This window comes from Papaver somniferum, unplaced genomic scaffold (assembly GCF_003573695.1).
Source record: "Papaver somniferum cultivar HN1 unplaced genomic scaffold, ASM357369v1 unplaced-scaffold_128, whole genome shotgun sequence".
Classification (NCBI taxonomy): domain Eukaryota; kingdom Viridiplantae; phylum Streptophyta; class Magnoliopsida; order Ranunculales; family Papaveraceae; genus Papaver; species Papaver somniferum.
In genome coordinates, this window is record NW_020621936.1 from 3,325,986 (window position 1) to 3,349,525 (window position 23,540).

Genomic DNA, 23,540 nt, shown 5'->3' on the forward strand with positions numbered 1-23,540 from the left:
AAACTTGTAGTTTGGTGGAAATAGGTGAAACATATTTATACAAGTCGTAATAAAACGTACCCTGGCCTCGTAAGAAGTGGAAGCGGTTGAGTGGTGGATAAGTGGTAACGGTTAACGCCTGGAATTGATGTCTCCATAATGAAGTTGCGTTTCACCACTTATTTCTTGCCATTACTAACCACCTCACTCTTATGACACTTTCTTGTAACGGGCGTATTGCACACCGCACGCTATAAACCGCCATACCAATACCCTGATGAGCATCCCCCAGTTTGTGACATGTTTTGATGTCTCGAGTGTTTTCATGAAAAACATGTAGCAATTTGCTACGTGTGGGAAGTTAAAATTGAGAGGCTTGCCGTAGGTAAATAGCATATGTGATGCTAGGCTCGTTTTGGCTAGTAGTTGTGGCATGGTGGCATGCCAGTGACCGTGGCATAGCGACCTGCTAGTAGTTGTGGCATGGTGGCATGCCAGTGGCCGTGGCATAGCGATGTGCTAGTAGCCGTGGCATGGTGGCATGCCAGTGGCCGTGGCATAGCGACGTGCTAGTAACCGTGGCATGATGGTCTGTCAGTAGCCGTGGCATGATGGTTTGTCAGTGGCGATGGCATGCGCGTCTGGCATGGGCGTCTGGCATGCGCGTCTGGCATGCGCGTCTGGCAAGCGCGTCTGGCAAGCGCGTCTGGCAAGCGCGTCTGGCATGCGCGTCTGGCAAGCACGTCTGGCATGCGCATCTGGTAAGCGCGTATGGTAAGCGCGTCTGGCATGCACGTCTGGGAAGCGCGTCTGGCATGCGCGTCTGATAAGCGCGTCTGGCAAGCGCGTCTGATAAGCGCGTCTGGCAAGCGCGTCTGGCATGCGCGTCTGGTAAGCGCGTCTGGTAAGCGCATCTGACATGGGCGTCTGGCATGCGCGTCTGGCAAGCGCGTCTGGCATGCGCGTCTGGCAAGCGCGTCTGGCAAGCACGTCTGGCAAGCACGTCTGGCATGCGCATCTGGTAAGCGCGTATGGCATGCACGCCTGGCATGCACGTCTGGCATGCGCGTCTGGCAAGCGCGTCTGGCATGCGCGTCTGGCATGCGCGTCTGGTAAGCGCATCTGGCATGCGCGCCTGGCATGTGCGGCATGCGCGTGCGGCATGCTGGCATTTTTTGGGAAGCTAGCGCGTTTTTTTTGGGAAGCCAACTTAGCATGGCGACCTTTTTGAGGCCGTGGCAGGTTTGAAGCGACCTTATTGGTCGACGGTGATAGACACATTTTTGTGTCTAATTTGATCTCAATACTATATATTGTTGGCACTCGATTTTGTACTAATTTTGTTATTTTATGTATTTGTAGGTATTTTTTGGAAATAAATATTTTAAGAAAATTCGGCTCGAAAAGTTGATTTTGGCACCCGGAGGGCACGTGTTATTCGGACTCCCGAGTTTGGAAAAGGGGTAACCTAATTACTAAGGGGCACCCCAGGTCACCCCCAAGGCATCTGCTATTCGCACCCCAGTCCAGGATAAGGGGCACCTTCTTCAACAATTCAAATTCTCAAAATTGGCGGGAAAAATGTTCACACACAGGAGAATTTTCGATCAAAGAAATGAAGTAGTGGTAGGTCGATTCAATGGCTGAATTTTGGTATAAAGATGTGATTTAGCCTAAGGAAGATAGTTTGGGTGTCTAATTTGATCGGAATTGGCTGGAAATATCGATTTGATTCTCGAGCTCAAAACAGAGCTACACGGAGTGAACACGACCTGTACACGGTGTTGTGTGTGTTTTGGTTGTGCATGGAAGTGTTTTGGAGGAGTTGGATGACTTATGAGGCATGTATAAGCCTTACTAGAGCGTGCAGGATCCAAGTTTACGTGTGAAATTCTAAATCTGGTAAGAAAATATTCAAAAATAATGTTATTCACTGCCGAGTAAAGACGAATTATTTGGAGTTATGGCGAGGGATTTCAGCGTGTCTTTGAGTATAAATATGATCTTTAGGTCTACTAGAATGTCTGTCGAGAGTTTGGGGAGGTTTGGAGGCGAGCAGAGAGGCGCAGGAGGAGTTGCAGAGAAGTTACCTGCTGCTGCTGCTGCCATTAACACGCCTGAAGAACACGAAGAACGGACTCGCAGCAGCAGTCGTTCTTCAACAGTGAAATCGACTGTCGTATGTGTGTCGTAGTTCTTCAACGACAACAGCACCTCAGCTCTGTCGTTGATTCTGGACGCCTTCTGTGGGTCGCAGAATCCTGTTTTAGAACATTTACTTATCTTTCTCTTCATTGTAAAACACTTTTGAGCATCAATGAAATATTTTGAGAGGTTTTTCACCATGATGAGCTAAACCCAACACTGGGACGACGGAGGAGGCCGTGTTTCATCCATGTGGTAATTTAAATTAATTCTTTATTTACTTTTTGCAACATTTTTAATTGAAATAAGATTTTAAATTAATTACTTGTGATTTCATTTGATGGAGTATGCTTAGTCCTAGGAATTTTTGATATTCCATGCTTAAGAAATACAAATAATATTTTATAAAATCTATCTTGGCAATAAACTAGAGTTAATATTTGTTTTGTTTTGAACTATAATCGCCTAGAATTAAATTCTGAACCACTTGAAAATGAAAAATGGCCGAATCTTTAGTCCCAGTAACTCTCTACCATTGTTAATATTTTTTTGTATATAATTTTTATTAAATCTAAAAAAATCTGCTTTCACAAGTCTGAAAAGAACCCTATTTTATAACCACTATTACTACAACCACACGAAAATTTTTAAATCATTTTGGCGCCGCCGACGCGGACCTGTGCTTAGGTAGAATTTTTTTAGGTTTATTATTTTTTTTTCCTTTTTACGTTTCTTTTTGTCTTTGATTTGCAGGTTCGAAGTGGAGTACTAAGGACCTTGGAAGGAAAAGCTTAAAGCGAAAGGAGCGAAAGAGGAATTTTTTTTTTTTGTTTTATATATAGAAAAGAGAGAAAAAAAAAGAGAGATTTTTTTTATATATTTTTTTTTTTAGGTTATTTTTCTTTTTCTTTTGCACTTTACTTTATTTGGACTTTGGACTGGACTCTTGGACTTTATTATTATTTTTTTTTTAACCCTACGGAAGGGTATTTTTATTAAAAAAAAAAAAATTATTATATAAACTGTGTGCAGGGAAGGACGACGATTACTATATCGTCTCGGCCCCTCGGGTTCGCACACGGCATAGGAGTCGTGGCCCGAGTCGACGACAACGGTTCATCGCCCGTCTGGTACGGGAGGTAAGTCCAATCGAAACACCCGCGAATCTCCTGCAAGTGGGTTACTGTCTGCCTTAAGGTGATAATTGTTTGAGGACGAACCAGACTGTCTTTATTTTCCTAGTAAAGGGCAAGGCCTGGCCTAAACAAGATAAGGGTTCGGATTTCATCACCGTTCTCTTCTTGCCCGCCTTAGGAAAACGAAACCGAACGCGAACCTAAGCTTAAAATTTGGAATAGAACGAGACCGATAGGGTAACGAGCTTAATAGGAAACTCGTTCGAAAAATATTGGTTGCTCTTTAAGCACACTCCAAAGTTCATGATGGTTTCTGTGAGTTGAATGCGTGACTGCGCCGCCTTGTGATAGCGGTGAGGCCTTGGGTATCAAAGCTCTACTAAGCTTCCCTCGCCTCTATTCAACTTACTTTGACTCAGATTGATTCCAGAGGGGTTTGCTCAAATTGCAACGAATTCCCTTTCGAAAGATAGAAGCTGGTCTAGAAACAATCTAAGTGGAGCCATCATGCTTTTTATTTGCTAGAAATCTTTAGGTTTGTTTTGGTGGAGTCGAGTCGGCCTTGTTTGTGATTGTGTAGAATTCCCTTGCAACTAAGAATGTCGAACTGGTATGATAGAAGCCAATACAATGAGTATCGACCTGAATTTGAATATGGACATCATCAGTTTTATGACCATGGTGGGAATAGTAGTTGGGAACGCCAACCTTTTCAAGGTTATGGTTCATACCATAGTGAGCCCAATTATTATCCACACACGAATTGGTCTTACGAGCAAGAAAATCAGGAATATTATAGTACTAGTCATGCGTTTTTGGAAAATTACTTAAAAACTAGTCCTGATTATGACATTTCTAAACCTGTTCAATCTTTAGAAGAAACCTACCAACAAATTCGAAGGGAGTATGAACGTGCAGTTAGTTCAAGAGAAGAGAGTACACAGCGGTCTAAGATATTCAATGAGACTTGTGAAAGTATAAGTGTTACACTCAGTGAAATTCAAGCACGTTTAGAGGCAGAAAATGAACAGTTAGCTAATGCTGCTCGAAATAATCTAAATTTCCAAAATAGTGCTTCCAATTTTACCCTTGATGTAAATAGTGAATATTTGCCTAATTTAGAGGACGAGGTTAGAATAAAAGACACTACTTATTTAGATAAGGTTCAATCATTCTCGTACTATGATGATGAGGATAGCAGTAATGAAGAATCTGAAATATGTAGGCATAGTGATCAGGAGTCTAGTAATCCAATTGAGTTGTATAATGATTATATTATTTCTAGTTCAAATCCAAATAATTTTTATGATTATTCACCTATTCAAAAGGACGAGGATTTGATTAGGGATACCACCGTTTTAGACGACGTAGTATTTCCTGTTTACGAAGCCGATAGTGGTTTAGAGGAACGGGTTCATTTCGAAAATACTGTTTTAGAGTCTAGCGACTTAGAAACAATAGTCTTGGAAGAAGAAGATAGACCCGTAGATATGAGTAAAGATGCACTACCTGATAATAACTTAGAAGAATCTCTTGAATATTTTAAGAACTCTGAAGATACGGAAATTCAAGACATAATTAGAGGTCTATCTAGAGACACTGAAAACTCTAAGTTTGGGGGTGATTATCACTTCCCTAGTGCCTTACCTTTAACTCTCAGAAAGTCCCCACACTTAGGACTTGATATCTCTGCCTCGACCATTTTACAAGATTATCTTCATACACGTTTTCCCGAACCTAATGATGTCCAAAAAGGAGTTCAGTCGTTAGAAACCCATCCTCTGGTTGATCTGGTTTTCCCAGGCTATGATACCCAGATTGACTTTGTTTTCCCACCAAATAGTTTTCTTCCAACTGTGGGAACGTTTCAAATGAGTCGAATATTAAGTTCTGAGACTAAGCCTAAGTACTTTAGGTTAATGGAATCGACACATTTTCCTAAGAATGACCACTACTCTCACTGTGGTCAACTATGTAAGTCATATCTGATTGACTTAGATGATCCGCAATTATTTAGGTTATTACTTCGTGATTCTAAGTTCGTATTTGAGTTTTCACAGACTCTAAGACCTAGTGATTCGGATCCCATCTATGAAGAAACGCAGCCAATGAAAATATTCTATTTAGACCCTTTCATAGAACCTGAACCTGAACCGCAATTAGCGATAGTTTTCAGGAAACTAGGTAAGGGCATGCTATTCTTGTCCATTTTCTTGGTTCACTGCAGTTTCCTTTGGTCAGCTCTATTTGGTTTTGAAGACCCACAGTTATTTCGACTGTTACTTTATGGTTCGAGTTGACTAATCCTTTCCTAAGTCTGGCTGAAGACTTTAAACTTAGCACTTCTTGGGAGGTAACCCAATATTCTTGTGACACGGTAATATCCTTCCTTATCTCTTGCTTCAAGTGGTAACAGTTTCTCCTTGTTCATGCTTTTAGTTTCATCTTTAGAACATTGAGGACAATGTTAGATTTAAGTTTGGGGGTATGGGAGAAACTTTTTAGTTGCAATAAATAAACTCCAGAGCCTAGAAATTTATGCCTATTAAGGATAGCACTAACCAATCTAAGTGGATGGAAACATTTTTGTTTTAGGAGTTGAGGAACCAATCTGACTAGATGGAAACATCTATAGAGTCTATTCATAAAAGCACAGAGCTCAGGTGTTAGAAATAACATGATAGTTTCGCCATATCTCGTCGAGTCCTTTTCACGTTCTATTTTTTCTTTTATTTCAAGTGATTTGGTGGGGCACACGATTCAAGTTGTTACCTTTGCTAGGGTGAAATAGAGTGACTGAGTTACCTTTTCCAAAAAAAAAAAAAAAAAAAAAAAAAAAAAAAAAAAAAGACCGGACCAGTTAGACCAATCGGAATAAGTATTAACACTTGGATAGCAATATGCGTGTGTTCTCCCTGTTTCCGTCGCCTAAGCAAGCGTGGAATGCAGGACCCGTGGGAACTATCGTGTAATCTGCTGACAAGAAGCATGCGCTTGGATCAAAAAGATCTATGCCATGTTAAGTTAAAAAAAAAAAAAAAAATTATTGTTATGTGTAGTCAACTGCTGGTTCCCTTGTATTTGCCAGTTTGTTGATCTAGATTTAAGTTATTGACCACTGGTTCCCTTGTATATGCCAGTGTGTTAATATTAGTCAGACCGGTATCTCAGTCATTTAGGTTAGGTTCATCTTGGCAGAGGCCTTCAGACAGATATGGGAAACACCGTTCACTTTTCAACCATCTACATTTTTCTTTTCCATCTTCTTAATCTTTTCATGTGATTAGTCTGACTCCGAGTATGATGTCCATCGTGAAACTATCTTAGTAGAGCTCTGTCACTTATATGAATTTTAGTATGCTTGAGTGCAAACTCGTGTACAGCAATTGGAATTTCGCATCAGGGTTCTTCCTCTTAAATCAATAATTGTATGCCAACCAAGGAGGTTCTTTAGTGCTTTCCAAGGTTCTGCGTAGATAGCTAGGATCTGGAGTATTGGTTTTTTGTGGGTACACCTCTGATAAACCCACCCGAGATTAACTCGGTCACTTTTCAAGAATAAATTTTGCTCGAGGACTAGCAAATAATAAGTTTGGGGGTATTTGATAGACACATTTTTGTGTCTAATTTGATCTCAATACTATATATTGTTGGCACTCGATTTTGTACTAATTTTGTTATTTTATGTATTTGTAGGTATTTTTTGGAAATAAATATTTTAAGAAAATTCGGCTCGAAAAGTTGATTTTGGCACCCGGAGGGCACGTGTTATTCGGACTCCCAAGTTTGGATAAGGGGTAACCTAATTACTAAGGGGCACCCCCAGGTCACCCCAAGGCATCTGCTATTCGCACCCCAGTCCAGGATAAGGGGCACCTTCTTCAACAATTCAAATTCTCAAAATTGGCGGGAAAAATGTTCACACACAGGAGAATTTTCGATCAAAGAAATGAAGTAGTGGTAGGTCGATTCAATGGCTGAATTTTGGTAAAGATGTGATTTAGCCTAAGGAAGATAGTTTGGGTGTCGAATTTGATCGGAATTGGCTGGAAATATCGATTTGATTCTCGAGCTCAAAACAGAGCTACACGGAGTGAACACGACCTGTACACGGTGTTGTGTGTGTTTTGGTTGTGCATGGAAGTGTTTTGGAGGAGTTGGATGACTTATGAGGCATGTATAAGCCTTACTAGAGCGTGCAGGATCCAAGTTTACGTGTGAAATTCTAAATCTGGTAAGAAAATATTCAAAAATAATGTTATTCACTGCCGAGTAAAGACGAATTATTTGGAGTTATGGCGAGGGATTTCAGCGTGTCTTTGAGTATAAATATGATCTTTGGGTCTACTAGAATGGTTGTCGAGAGTTTGGGGAGGTTTGGAGGCGAGCAGAGAGGCGCAGGAGGAGTTGCAGAGAAGTTACCTGCTGCTGCTGCTGCCATTAACACGCCTGAAGAACACGAAGAACGGACTCGCAGCAGCAGTCGTTCTTCAACAGTGAAATCGACTGTCGTATGTGTGTCGTAGTTCTTCAACGACAACAGCACCTCAGCTCTGTCGTTGATTCTGGACGCCTTCTGTGGGTCGCAGAATCCTGTTTTAGAACATTTACTTATCTTTCTCTTCATTGTAAAACACTTTTGAGCATCAATGAAATATTTTGAGAGGTTTTTTACCATGATGAGCTAAACCCCAACACTGGACGACGGAGGAGGCCGTGTTTCATCCATGTGGTAATTTAAATTAATTCTTTATTTACTTTTTGCAACATTTTTAATTGAAATAAGATTTTAAATTAATTACTTGTGATTTCATTTGATGGAGTATGCTTAGTCCTAGGGATTTTTGATATTCCATGCTTAAGAAATACAAATAATATTTTATAAAATCTATCTTGGCAATAAACTAGAGTTAATATTTGTTTTGTTTTGAACTATAATCGCCTAGAATTAAATTCTGAACCACTTGAAAATGAAAATGGCCGAATCTTTAGTCCCAGTAACTCTCTACCATTGTTAATATTTTTTTGTATATAATTTTTATTAATCTAAAAAATCTGCTTTCACAAGTCTGAAAAGAACCCTATTTTATAACCACTATTACTACAACCACACAGAAAATTTTAAATCATTTTGGCGCCGCCGACGCGGACCTGTGCTTAGGTAGAATTTTTTTTAGGTTTTATTATTTTTTTTTTTTTTTTTTTTTTTTTTTTTTTTACGTTTCTTTTTTTTTGTCTTTGATTTGCAGTTCGAAGTGGAGTACTAAGGACCTTGGAAGGAAAAGCTTAAAGCGAAAGGAGCGAAAGAGGAATTTTTTTTTTTTTTTGTTTTATATATGAGAAAGGAGAAAAAAGAGAGATTTTTTTTTATTTTTTTTTTTTAGGTTATTTTTTTCTTTTTCTTTTTCTTTTGCACTTTACTTTATTTGGACTTTGGACTGGACTCTTGGACTTTATTATTATTTTTTTTTAACCCTACGGAAGGGTATTTTTATTAAAAAAAAAAAATTATTATATAAACTGTGTGCAGGGAAGGACGACGATTACTATATCGTCTCGGCCCCTCGGGTTCGCACACGGCATAGGAGTCGTGGCCCGAGTCGACGACAACGGTTCATCGCCCGTCTGGTACGGGAGGTAAGTCCAATCGAAACAACCCGCGAATCTCCTGCAAGTGGGTTACTGTCTGCCTTAAGGTGATAATTGTTTGAGGACGAACCAGACTGTCTTTATTTTCCTAGTAAAGGGCAAGGCCTGGCCTAAACAAGATAAGGGTTCGGATTTCATCACCGTTCTCTTCTTGCGCCGCCTTAGGAAAACGAAACCGAACGCGAACCTAAGCTTAAAATTTGGAATAGAACGAGACCGATAGGGTAACGAGCTTAATAGGAAACTCGTTCGAAAAATATTGGTTGCTCTTTAAGCACACTCCAAAGTTCATGATGGTTTCTGTGAGTTGAATGCGTGACTGCGCGCCGCCTTGTGATAGCGGTGAGGCCTTGGGTATCAAAGCTCTACTAAGCTTCCCTCGCCTCTATTCAACTTACTTTGACTCAGATTGATTCCAGAGGGGTTTGCTCAAATTGCAACGAATTCCCTTTCGAAAGATAGAAGCTGGTCTAGAAACAATCTAAGTGGAGCCATCATGCTTTTTGTTTGCTAGAAATCTTTAGGTTTGTTTTGGTGGAGTCGAGTCGGCCTTGTTTGTGATTGTGTAGAATTCCCTTGCAACTAAGAATGTCGAACTGGTATGATAGAAGCCAATACAATGAGTATCGACCTGAATTTAAACATGGACATCATCAGTTTTATGACCATGGTGGGAATAGTAGTTGGGAACGCCAACCTTTTCAAGGTTATGGTTCATACCATAGTGAGCCCAATTATTATCCACACACGAATTGGTCTTACGAGCAAGAAAATCAGGAATATTAGTACTAGTCATGCGTTTTTGGAAAATTACTTAAAAACTAGTCCTGATTATGACATTTCTAAACCTGTTCAATCTTTAGAAGAAACCTACCAACAAATTCGAAGGGAGTATGAACGTGCAGTTAGTTCAAGAGAAGAGAGTACACAGCGGTCTAAGATATTCAATGAGACTTGTGAAAGTATAAGTGTTACACTCAGTGAAATTCAAGCACGTTTAGAGGCAGAAAATGAACAGTTAGCTAATGCTGCTCGAAATAATCTAAATTTCCAAAATAGTGCTTCCAATTTTACCCTTGATGTAAATAGTGAATATTTGCCTAATTTAGAGGACGAGGTTAGAATAAAAGACACTACTTATTTAGATAAGGTTCAATCATTTTCGTACTATGATGATGAGGATAGCAGTAATGAAGAATCTGAAATATGTAGGCATAGTGATCAGGAGTCTAGTAATCCAATTGAGTTGTATAATGATTATATTATTTCTAGTTCAAATCCAAATAATTTTATGATTATTCACCTATTCAAAAGGACGAGGATTTGATTAGGGATACCACCGTTTTAGACGACGTAGTATTTCCTGTTTACGAAGCCGATAGTGGTTTAGAGGAACGGGTTCATTTCGAAAATACTGTTTTAGAGTCTAGCGACTTAGAAACAATAGTCTTGGAAGAAGAAGATAGACCCGTAGAGATGAGTAAAGATGCACTACCTGATAATAACTTAGAAGAATCTCTTGAATATTTTAAGAACTCTGAAGATACGGAAATTCAAGACATAATTAGAGGTCTATCTAGAGACACTGAAAACTCTAAGTTTGGGGGTGATTATCACTTCCCTAGTGCCTTACCTTTAACTCTCAGAAAGTCCCCACACTTAGGACTTGATATCTCTGCCTCGACCATTTTACAAGATTATCTTCATACACGTTTTCCCGAACCTAATGATGTCCAAAAGGAGTTCAGTCGTTAGAAACCCATCCTCTGGTTGATCTGGTTTTCCCAGGCTATGATACCCAGATTGACTTTGTTTTCCCACCAAATAGTTTTCTTCCAACTGTGGGAACGTTTCAAATGAGTCGAATATTAAGTTCTGAGACTAAGCCTAAGTACTTTAGGTTAATGGAATCGACACATTTTCCTAAGAATGACCACTACTCTCACTGTGGTCAACTATGTAAGTCATATCTGATTGACTTAGATGATCCGCAATTATTTAGGTTATTACTTCTGATTCTAAGTTCGTATTTGAGTTTTCACAGACTCTAAGACCTAGTGATTCGGATCCCATCTATGAAGAAACGCAGCCAATGAAAATATTCTATTTAGACCCTTTCATAGAACCTGAACCTGAACCGCAATTAGCGATAGTTTTCAGGAAACTAGGTAAGGGCATGCTATTCTTGTCCATTTTCTTGGTTCACTGCAGTTTCCTTTGGTCAGCTCTATTTGGTTTTGAAGACCCACAGTTATTTCGACTGTTACTTTATGGTTCGAGTTGACTAATCCTTTCCTAAGTCTGGCTGAAGACTTTAAACTTAGCACTTCTTGGGAGGTAACCCAATATTCTTGTGACACGGTAATATCCTTCCTTATCTCTTTTGCTTCAAGTGGTAACAGTTTCTCCTTGTTCATGCTTTTAGTTTCATCTTTAGAACATTGAGGACAATGTTAGATTTAAGTTTGGGGGTATGGGAGAAACTTTTTAGTTGCAATAAATAAACTCCAGAGCCTAGAAATTTATGCCTATTAAGGATAGCACTAACCAATCTAAGTGGATGGAAACATTTTTGTTTTAGGAGTTGAGGAACCAATCTGACTAGATGGAAACATCTATAGAGTCTATTCATAAAAGCACAGAGCTCAGGTGTTAGAAATAACATGATAGTTTCGCCATATCTCGTCGAGTCCTTTTCACGTTCTATTTTTTCTTTTATTTCAAGTGATTTGGTGGGGCACACGATTCAAGTTGTTACCTTTGCTAGGGTGAAATAGAGTGACTGAGTTACCTTTTCCAAAAAAAAAAAAAAAAAAAAAAAAAAAAAAAAAAAAAAAAAAAAAAGACCGGACCAGTTAGACCAATCGGAATAAGTATTAACACTTGGATAGCAATATGCGTGTGTTCTCCCTGTTTCCGTCGCCTAAGCAAGCGTGGAATGCAGGACCCGTGGGAACTATCGTGTAATCTGCTGACAAGAAGCATGCGCTTGGATCAAAAAGATCTATTCATGCCGTTAAGTTAAAAAAAAAAAAATGATTATTGTTATGTGTAGTCAACTGCTGGTTCCCTTGTATTTGCCAGTTTGTTGATCTAGATTTAAGTTATTGACCACTGGTTCCCTTGTATATGCCAGTGTGTTAATATTAGTCAGACCGGTATCTCAGTCATTTAGGTTAGGTTCATCTTGGCAGAGGCCTTCAGACAGATATGGGAAACACCGTTCACTTTTCAACCATCTACATTTTTCTTTTTCCATCTTCTTAATCTTTTCATGTGATTAGTCTGACTCCGAGTATGATGTCCATCGTGAAACTATCTTAGTAGAGCTCTGTCACTTATATGAATTTTAGTATGCTTGAGTGCAAACTCGTGTACAGCAATTGGAATTTCGCATCAGGGTTCTTCCTCTTAGAATCAATAATTGTATGCCAACCAAGGAGGTTCTTTAGTGCTTTCCAAGGTTCTGCGTAGATAGCTAGGATCTGGAATATTGGTTTTTGTGGGTACACCTCTGATAAACCCACCCGAGATTAACTCGGTCACTTTTCAAGAATAAATTTTGCTCGAGGACTAGCAAATAATAAGTTTGGGGGTATTTGATAGACACATTTTTGTGTCTAATTTGATCTCAATACTATATATTGTTGGCACTCGATTTTGTACTAATTTTGTTATTTTATGTATTTGTAGGTATTTTTTGGAAATAAATATTTTAAGAAAATTCGGCTCGAAAAGTTGATTTTGGCACCCGGAGGGCACGTGTTATTCGGACTCCCGAGTTTGGAAAAGGGGTAACCTAATTACTAAGGGGCACCCCCAGGTCACCCCCAAGGCATCTGCTATTCGCACCCCAGTCCAGGATAAGGGGCACCTTCTTCAACAATTCAAATTCTCAAAATTGGCGGGAAAAATGTTCACACACAGGAGAATTTTCGATCAAAGAAATGAAGTAGTGGTAGGTCGATTCAATGGCTGAATTTTGGTATAAAGATGTGATTTAGCCTAAGGAAGATAGTTTGGGTGTCTAATTTGATCGGAATTGGATGGAAATATCGATTTGATTCTCGAGCTCAAAACAAAGCTACACGGAGTGAACACGACCTGTACACGGTGTTGTGTGTGTTTTGGTTGTGCATGGAAGTGTTTTGGAGGAGTTGGATGACTTATGAGGCATGTATAAGCCTTACTAGAGCGTGCAGGATCCAAGTTTACGTGTGAAATTCTAAATCTGGTAAGAAAATATTCAAAAATAATGTTATTCACTGCCGAGTAAAGACGAATTATTTGGAGTTATGGCGAGGGATTTCAGCGTGTCTTTGAGTATAAATATGATCTTTGGGTCTACTAGAATGTCTGTTGAGAGTTTGGGGAGGTTTGGAGGCGAGCAGAGAGGCGCAGGAGGAGTTGCAGAGAAGTTACCTGCTGCTGCTGCTGCCATTAACACGCCTGAAGAACACGAAGAACGGACTCGCAGCAGCAGTCGTTCTTCAACAGTGAAATCGACTGTCGTATGTGTGTCGTAGTTCTTCAACGACAACAGCACCTCAGCTCTGTCGTTGATTCTGGACGCCTTCTGTGGGTCGCAAAATCCTGTTTTAGAACATTTACTTATCTTTCTCTTCATTGTAAAACACTTTTGAGCATCAATGAAATATTTTGAGAGGTTTTTCACCATGATGAGCTAAACCCAACACTGGGACGACGGAGGAGGCCGTGTTTCATCCATGTGGTAATTTAAATTAATTCTTTATTTACTTTTTGCAACATTTTTAATTGAAATAAGATTTTAAATTAATTACTTGTGATTTCATTTGATGGAGTATGCTTAGTCCTAGGGATTTTTGATATTCCATGCTTAAGAAATACAAATAATATTTTATAAAATCTATCTTGGCAATAAACTAGAGTTAATATTTGTTTTGTTTTGAACTATAATCGCCTAGAATTAAATTCTGAACCACTTGAAAATGAAAAATGGCCGAATCTTTAGTCCCAGTAACTCTCTACCATTGTTAATATTTTTTTGTATATAATTTTTATTAAATCTAAAAAAATCTGCTTTCACAAGTCTGAAAAGAACCCTATTTTATAACCACTATTACTACAACCACACGAAAAATTTTAAATCAGACGGGAAGAGGGCCGGCATGCTAGGGCGCGGCCGCACTTTTAGCGATGTGGCGGATTTGGTTGCCTAGCTTGTTTAAGCATGGTTTCAACCAACGGGGTCTAGTATACTGCGCGGGGAGCGAAACCCTAATTTGCAAATTAGTTGGGTTTATGAGTTCTTTGCGAGTTATCACAATAATTAGCTGGATTTTGTATGCTGCCACACAAAATCTTTATCTACAGAATGCAGTGTGCTTTCTGTCTGAGCATTTCGTGCAATGGCCTTAACTTTGGTACTTAGAGCTTCATGATACTCCGCTGCGAGTGAACATAAATCCGTCATGCCATATCGATTAAGGGTTCTGCTGGGGAACATAGCACAGGAAAGTACTCAGTGAATCTCGTATTGGCGAGGTGCCGAAATTTACAGAGTGTTATGGATAAAAGTATATTGAGCGGCTCAATAAATGTGTCGGTGGAGAGGTTAGTACTCGCAGCACCGTTTCCTTGCAGAGTGACGTCACATCTGATGCAAGGTTTTAGGATTTTAACCCTAAGCTAAAAACCACCATCAACATTAAGTCCCCTGCTTATCACATAAAAATGACATTATTGCGGGGTAAGCACGAGATGGTGACGGGCGAGAGTAAAATCGAGAGAGCAAAACGTGAAGAGATCGTCAAGGAAATTCAACTAACCTTTAGTGGAAGGTATAAGAAATCTGTGATCCTTGTGCTGGCGAATTTTGCATAGATTCGTCTTGCCGCTGGCACCGGTGCTAGCTTGACTTGGACGCGGCTTGGCTTGGCTTGGTTTGGACGCGGCTCGACTTGGCTTGGTTTGGGCGCGACTCGACTTGGCGCGGTTTGGACGCGGATTGGCTTGGACACGGCTCGGACGCGGCTTGGGATAGGAGGATGGAGCGGGCTAAGTCAGAATGACTCGGACACCAAACCCTAATTGTTATGTATAAAGAAATATCTAATCCAGCTGGTATCACGCGTGTGAAGCCTTAATTCACGGCTGGTAAAAATTTTTTATGTTGAATATAAGAGGTGACCTCGAATCCTTCGCCCATACAAATCATCATAAAAATCGCGTCCATCTTTCCCACAAGTATTGTACCGTGTTTCTTCCCCTAGTTCTATTTTGTCTTCCTCGTCATGTAGATTGCTGGTACAAACGTGGTAATATTTTTTGTAGCATATAATGGGATCTTCCAGTGATGATCGTACCTCTTCGGAAAGAAATTCTGAACCCGACGAAAACCAGTCTTCTTCTCATGAGGAGGTATTAGACAGAATTGATTCTCTGTTCCGTGAGGCTTACGAGATTATACGATACATGTCTCACGCCCATTTATGCAGAGTGCGGATGTGTGTTCAGACTCTCTTTGCTTCAGTGGACATGGAGAAAAGGTGGAGGCACGATGAAGAATCCCGGCTTTTCGGGAGATCTCAGAGCAACGAAGCTTTTCTACAACCTAGTGCTAGGGATGAACGATTCTCCTCTCGGTTGAAGTGGCGGAAGACTGAGTCCATGAAACTTTTAGGTGAGTACCAGTTTAATTACCCTGTCCATGATGGTATCGTAATCCTTGACTTTGATGCGGACGAACCGGGACATCCTCAAGAAGTAGTTGGAAAGGCTCATGGGGAAGACGTCGACACGATTTACAAAACTGAAACAGTTTCTGGAGTGGACGCCGAAACTGCTGTCATGGGTGTTGACGCAAACGTTGAGGATGCCGTCAAGGCGGACGAGGAGGCGGAGTCAATGTATGTTGGAGCAACTAGGGAAGCTACGGAAACATACGCTGGGACTGCTGTTGAAGCAAACGCCGGACAGGAAGTGGAAGCTGCTGCTGAGGTAGCTTCTGGATGGGACGCTGCGGTTGCTGCTGTTGAGGCGGCTTCTGGATGGAACGCCGAGGTTGCTACTGCCAAGGAGGCGTTTGGATGGAACGTTTTCTGTCAGAATGCGTGCTGGGGAGAGTGCTTGAAGAAGCTCTGATGAAGGCGCTATTGATCCAGGCGTCTGCCGTTAACGACCAATTTTTCCACTTTTGCTATTTCTTCTTAACGTGTAGCCTCATTTGACTTTCCAGAAGTTTGATTTTACTTTCTTGCTTTCATGGTGGAGTTAGGGTTTCGTCAAGTAACATTCCGTCATTCAGCCTTTATGGTTTCACATCTTTGAATGAATTAATAAAACCTTCATACTGTTTCTGAGATTTGGAGCCGAATATCCTTGAAGAAGATATTTGTTCTGCCGCCTGATGATCGTCTTCCTTGTATATTTCCTTCTTGAGTATTTTTGGATAGGTATTTTTGTGGTGGTTTGATTTCTATGGTTTTCAATTGACGGATAATGACTCTGTGAGAGTTTTAGGTTTACTTGGTATTTTTCCTTTAAGGGGAAAACTTTTCAAGGAAAGATGTTCTTTAATTGGAATTGAAAATTCTACTCATGAATGCAAGCAGTGCAATCATTTTTGAGGAGTTACAAACATTGCATGAAAAGGAAAATGCTGAAAGAAATGTTGAAGGAGAACGCTGGAGGTGAAGGTAGCACAGCGTTTTAGGTATTGAAGGGTTTGAGACATCGCGAGCGAATCATGACACCTTCCAATTTGTCGGTATTGATGAGCTTGCAGTAACCACCCAAGATAACATCTGCCACCAGATATGGCTCGTCTTCCTTTTCTTTAGGCGGACCGGGTCTAGTGGCCATCTTTACTGTTATGTTCCCAACTTGAAACGAGGTCATCTTGACTACTACATCTCCAATTTGAAATGAGTTGGAGCGTTGCGCAACCACTTGATTGAACTCGTCATGTTTGGCTGTGACAACTTCCAAATTTCTTATAAAGTACTTGAAAGGCCCAACATCCCATTCACATCTCTTAATGACGCCTGGGTTGGTAATCGTACCGAGTCCACATGCTTGGCCGAGAGGAGAGGTGACTGGGTGCAGAAAGGGTTTTTTAACCAGACTTACTTGTGTTCGGAATCTGCGGATGAACGTCGACGGGCTTTCTCCAGGAAATTGAGTTACAATGGCAAGTTGTTGATATGGCAGCATGTAATCTTCAAAGATGGACGACTTGTTGGAAATTCTTTCGGGTATCGACATCGGCAGAGGGGATACCCCTAACTTCGCTTTGTTACCGTGTACCCACGTGCGCCCCAGAATCATGTCGTAGCTTGAGAGTTCTTTGACAATGTAGAATTTTCCATGTGTTAGAGTGTCTCCCACCTTGATTTCAAGATTGATGTAGACATACGCGTCTATCACCTCTCCTTCCAAGTTTTTGACCATGGTTGGGGAATGGGTAGCCTCCTGCTTCAAAACTCCCGCAGCTCTCAGAGTTTTGATGGTAATGATGTTGAAGTCAGACGCCATGTCGATGAATATGTTATCGAGCTTGGCGTTCCTCAGATGAACCGTGGTCAGCAGTCCCCAGTTGTATTTTCCAGCAACGCTTCCTGGGAGAGTTTGGAGTTCTGGTGTGGTTTTTTCAGTAGGAAAGAGTCGCTTTCCCGATACAACACGATTAAGGGTTGTGAAGATGTCTTGACGCTGTGCCTTGGAGAGGTAGAGAATTTCGCACACATGTTGCATCATGGATTGCACAGTTTCGTGTACGGAGTCCCTAGAGACCATGCAACTCCTGACTGGAAGTGGATCTCTGTGAACTCTTTCATTGTCTAGTCGAAGCTCCCCTGCCTCTATCTTTTCTTTGAAGATATGCTTCAGCTTGTTGCAGTCACTGGTCGGGTGGTGGACAAATTTATGGTAGCGGCAATATTTGGGGTTCACCATTTCCGCTTCGGTTGGTGGGCGCCTGATAGGAGGTAGCTTGATAGCGTCGTCTTGGATCCATGCTTCCAAGAGTTCAATCACTTCTTCGATTGGGAACGGGAAATCCAAGACACTTTCTCCAGCCTCTTGATGTCGCATGGGAGCTTTAGCGGTGGTCTTCCGTGACAGAGCTGCCTGTCGTGCTGGCGCTGCGTACTTGGATGGTTGTTTTGCTGTTGGAGCCTTCCTTTTTCCTCCTTCGTCTACCACGCTCACAGAGGAGAGACCAGTGTTGTATTGCTTATTGATGAGGCGTTTATTTCCTCGAGTTTCGCATGCGTCCTCGCTTCTAGTTGGCATGGTTCTTTCTAACAACACTGGTGCTGTTGTGGCTGACCGTTTTGCGGCTTCATGAAGCTCAGAGAATGTCTGGAGTCGCAAATTCTCTAGTAAGGTGCGGTAGATGGGAATCATGCCATTGATACAGGAGTCCACCAATTGTTGTTCGGTCACATTTGGGTCATGACAATCGAGCGCTTGAATTCTGAACCTTTTGACAAAATCATTCGGATGTTCGTTGTTTCGTTGAAACATCCTTCCTAGATCTGAGAAGGTAATTTGCTCAGACACAAAGAAGTATTTCTTGTAGAAAGCTGCAACCATGTCAGACCAGTTGGAGATGCTGCATGGCGTAATGTTGTTGTACCATGTGTATGCTCTTCCAGTAAATGATTTCGAAAATTCCCTCAAATGGAGAACGTGATTATATTCGTGTTCCCCCAGGGACTCCAAGAATCGAGAGACATGTTCACGCGCATTGTCGGTACCGTCGTACAGAGAGAATTGAGGGGAAGATTACCCCATTGGAAGAGGAATTCTTTGTACTTCAGGAGGATACGGGGGATGATGCTGATGCATGTCCATGAAGTCGCTTTGTCTCGGTTTCGGATAAGTCGTTCCAAATCTTCTCTCGTGACAAAATTGGGCGGTTGATTTCTTTCAGCTGAAGTTCCCGGGCGAGTCTCTTCGTCTACAAAAGTGTGCCCTGTTGAGGTGCTAGCGCCAGGGGTATTGGATGTGTTCCTCATTGGCTATGACTGGCGTGATTCTTGTGGTAGCCGCTCTGTCAGTGTCTTGAGAAAAGAAAGCACCTCCTTCTGGGTTGAAAACCGTTTCTGCTGATTTCGGTAATTTCGTGTGAGTGCGGGTGACAAACAAATCTAAACCCAAAACAATGTACTGCACGAGAGTACTTTTGATTCGAGAGATCAATCTGTACAATTCTGGCCTAAACCAAGAAATGGTCGTTCCAGGCTTGCTTCGGTCACAAAGTGAAGGAGAAGGGTTGGTCTTAGGGAAGGAAGCGAAGAAAGTGTTGAGGCCAGAATAGTTGATTCTGGAAGTGTGGGTGTTTTGCGACTTGTATTAGAAAATTGAACCAGTGAGCTGAATGGAAAGCTACCAGGTGATTTCTGGACGTGGTATTGTACTCCTGACCAAAACTTGTTGTTTGGTGGAAATAAGTGAAACCTATTTATACAAGTCGTAATAAAACGTACCCTGGCCTCGTAAGAAGTGGAAGCGGTTAAGTGGTGGAAAAGTGGTAATGGGTAACGCTTGGAATTGATGTTTCCATAATGAAGATGCGTTTCACCATTTATTTATTTCCATTACTAACCGCCTCACTCTTATGACACTTTGTTGTAACGGGCGTATTGCACGCCGCACGCTGTAAATCACCAGACCAATACCCTGATGAGCATCCCCTAGTTTGTGACATGTTTTGATGTCTCGAGTGTTTTCATGGAAAACATGTAGCACTTTGCTACTGTGGCAAGTTAAAATTTAGAGGCTTGTCGTAGGTAAATAGCATATGTGATGCTAGGCTCGTTTTGGCTAGTAGCAGTTGATAGATGTCTAAAACACCTTGATATTTATCTATTGTTTATGCTTTCTTTGCTAAGTGTTCTTGTAAATTATGTATCTTATGTTTGTTTTTGATTATTTAGGTACTTTGGAGTCATTTGTAACAAAATAAGAAGAAACAACGCAAAAGACTCATCTCATGTACAACTGCTTTTGAAGGTGGATTATTTCTCATTATTTGCTTTTATTTCTTCATCTCTGTCTGAAAAGCGTGTCGGTTTTAGTGATGAAGAGACATTAAAGAGAAGAAGTGGATCTGAGAAGTAAAAGACGGTTGTTGTTGGGCGAAAGCATTCATTTGGAGCAAGGAGGGTGAAAGTGTTCAACGGCGAGTGCCATGCGGAGTCAAGTCAACGATAAGGGGCCGCTAGTTCTGGTTCAAAGGAAAGCTAAAGGACTGCCAGATGGTGGTTTGTATTAATCTGTTGGGTGCCTATAACAATTCTTATCACTACACCTATCCCTAAAAGCGAGAAGGAATGTATTTTCTCTTCTCATTACCTACCATTTGCCTGAAATTCAGAGAGATACACAGAAAGTGAGATGTGAAATTCAGAGGAAATTCGGAGAGGTACCGAAGCAGAAGAAGGTGGTGAATCAAGGGTCAGAAAACGAAAGATATTGCTGCTCGAATAAGGAAGTTAGGGTTCTTCTGGAATTGATTTGATTGGGAGAACTGAAGATGGAGATTAATTGAAGAAATTTCTTGCAGTTCAATTGATTGCCACATGAATATTTAGGGTCCGAAACTCTGTAACTGAAGGTGAAAGCTTCGATTCGAGACAGGGAGGAAACTCGGTGGAATCTGATGTATCTGGTGATGAAGTTAATGGCTGCCGGAGATCGACGGAGTTTGGCTGCTACTGTTGTTTTCACCTGAGAAGAACGAATGATGGCAGTGACGGGAGAACAGGGAAGTCTATAATGATTTTGACTCGAATCTTGGTGCACTGATGATGCTGGTTCACTGTTAAAGTCAGGCTGGAGTTTATACAGGGAAGAATGGTGTGCTCCCGTTGCTGCCATTAATGATTATAAGATGGTGATTTACGAATGGCAGAGAGCTTGGTAGTGATAATGGGTTGTCAATAGAGCTGACTGAGGCTGCGGAGAAGGTGAACTGAATCTGGGTAGATGAATGTCTAGGTATAAGATTATGGAGTTGATGATGCTGGTGCTTCAGGTGTTGGCTTGGGGTGTTGTTGAATTAAAGATGTTAGAAGCTAATGGAAGAGATGGCCTGAGCCTGGTGGGTGTTGCTTCTATGACAGTGATATGGAACTGAGACTGCAATGAATTGCAATCGCAGGTACCTAAACGGGTTTGCTGAATGTTGGTGTTTGAACTCAGGTGATAGAATGAGTCTGTGAAGGGTTGGAAGTGGTTGGTTGGCTGTGCCTGTGACAGAATGGCTCAAGGTAGATGGAATCAATAGTGTTGAGAGATGGGTTTCACTTGGATTTGGTTTTTACAGCAAGAACTGGTGCACAAGAAGGAAATGGAACTGAGCCGAGGCAATGGAACGGTGTTGTTGCTGCTGAGAGAATGGAATAGCAGTTGCAATGCAACTGGTTCTGGTGGGTTGAGTTGTTTGAGCTGATGCTGCAATGGAATGTGTGGACTAATGGCTTGAAGCAAAGATGCAACTGGTGTTGGCTTGGGTCTGTGAAGCACAATGGGTGTGCTGATGGAGATGCAGTGAAGAAATTGAGCAGTGTGCTTGCTGCCAGGGATTTAGTAGAGCTACAGTTTATGGTGGTACTTAATTCATAGAATGGAGAGAGAGAGAGCAGGGAGTGAAGTTGAAATAGATGTATGTTAGGTTGCAGGGAAGCTGCAGAAATTGTGCGAAAACACAGCGAGAATGGTGAGCTGGTGAGCATAGGCCGGGATGTCAGATTTTGGAGCTTGAAGCATGGATCATAATGTTTCACTGAATCATGAAAGGGGTATGAGTCGGATGCAAGAATCGACTGCCGGATATATGAGCTACGAGTCACGCTTTTGACCACGTTTTCGCAAGAACAAAGAATTGGCTTAGATGGTATTTTGTGAATGTTTGAACTGCAGAGAAGTAGAGTTGAGGTGCTGGAAGGATACAATTGCCTGGTGACAGTTTCAGATATCTCACGTGGCCTGAGTAGTTTTTCCGATGACGGGAAACCGGATTCCGGCGATGACGTCAACAATCCGGCGACCAATTTTGGACCCAAAATTCCAGAGACATATTTCTCACACATGGGCTTGGTGGACCATTTGGAGATGGGTTTTAGAGAAGACCTAATATTGGAAAGAGTATCCTTTTGAATTGAAGAAGCATATAAATAGAAAAACTCTTTCTCTAAATCTAAGATATATCTCCATATCTTATCCTCTCTTCCATATTACTAATCAGAAATCCCCCCTTGCGTCAAAAATAAATTACACTTTCTCATAACTCAAAATAAATAATATAGCAAGGGTAAGAAAGGATCGTTCCCACAGAGAGGATCTAGGTTGTCAATTGTTTTGGTTTCCTATATAAACAAGGGGGGATTTCTGATTTTTATGTAAAGGAAAATAAACTAAAAGCAAATAATGAAATAAACAAGCAAATCAATAAGATGAAGATATTGGTCAATGATTAGTTTTCATTAACGAACATGAATTTGTAACAATAACTAAAATTTATATTTAATCTCAATTTATTAAAAGTCCTAGGATATCTTGATCGCAAGAATATCCCGCTAATTTCCTCTTGTCATCAACAAACACATTAAAAGATGCGAATGTGAATTCTACCTAGAAAGCAACCTAAAGTGTAAAAGCACAATTAAGTTTAACTCCCTAAGAGCACTAAGTTCTATGAAATAAGACTAATCAATGCAAACGAACGTGTAAAAGCACTAATCCGTTTTAACAAAGGTTATGGTCCACTTGTGACTACTAAGATGTATCACTACAAGCAATACTCACAATTATGCTACTTGCAATCAGGAATTATCACTTTTGCGTATAATAACCCTAATCTAGCAATAGAGATGAAAACTAATTCAACCGATTCGCGACTCGACTAAACATGCATTCGAATCATATAACAATATTAATAGTGAATCATAAGCAACAAAATATGGAGACAAAACTAATTCATTGCATAAATATTATGGTTGGAACTCCAACTTATTCCTTAACACACAAAAATTCCTGAAATCGGGTTGTCGTGAATGTCATTTAAGGGCAAGTGCATGCCCGGAAAAAAAACGTGCTAGTATAACTTAAACGAATGGGAGATTAAGTGGTAATTGTTTCTCTCATAGAAGATTGGTGTTAGAGCATTGCTTGGTTGAACCCACTGGCGTTGGTATTTCAAGTCATTTGTCAAATTTAGATGCCAAAACGCATTCTTGATTTAGTCACTAAAGTCAGTTTCATATTATATTAGGTTTAAGTAGTAACGTAAAGAATCAAAGCTATCCTTGAAGAATGAAGATTGAAGACTACAAGAATACATCTTGGAGAACTTTATTAAAGGTTAGTAACAAACACTTGATTATCTTGTTTACTCTACCTCCCTATCTATCAAAACAAGTGCTCACTCTATGGAATAATTCTTGTGATGGTAAATATACATTTATATATACACTCGAGGATATTTGATCCTAATACTTTTGTGAGAATGAAATTTTTCCCTAAAAAGGTCCTCATGTTGTAGTGAATGAAAAGACGAGTCCAACGAGTCGAGAATCACTCAATTCTGAGTTATAACGCAGAAGTTATAAGTGATTTATTATAACAATACATTATATGCGT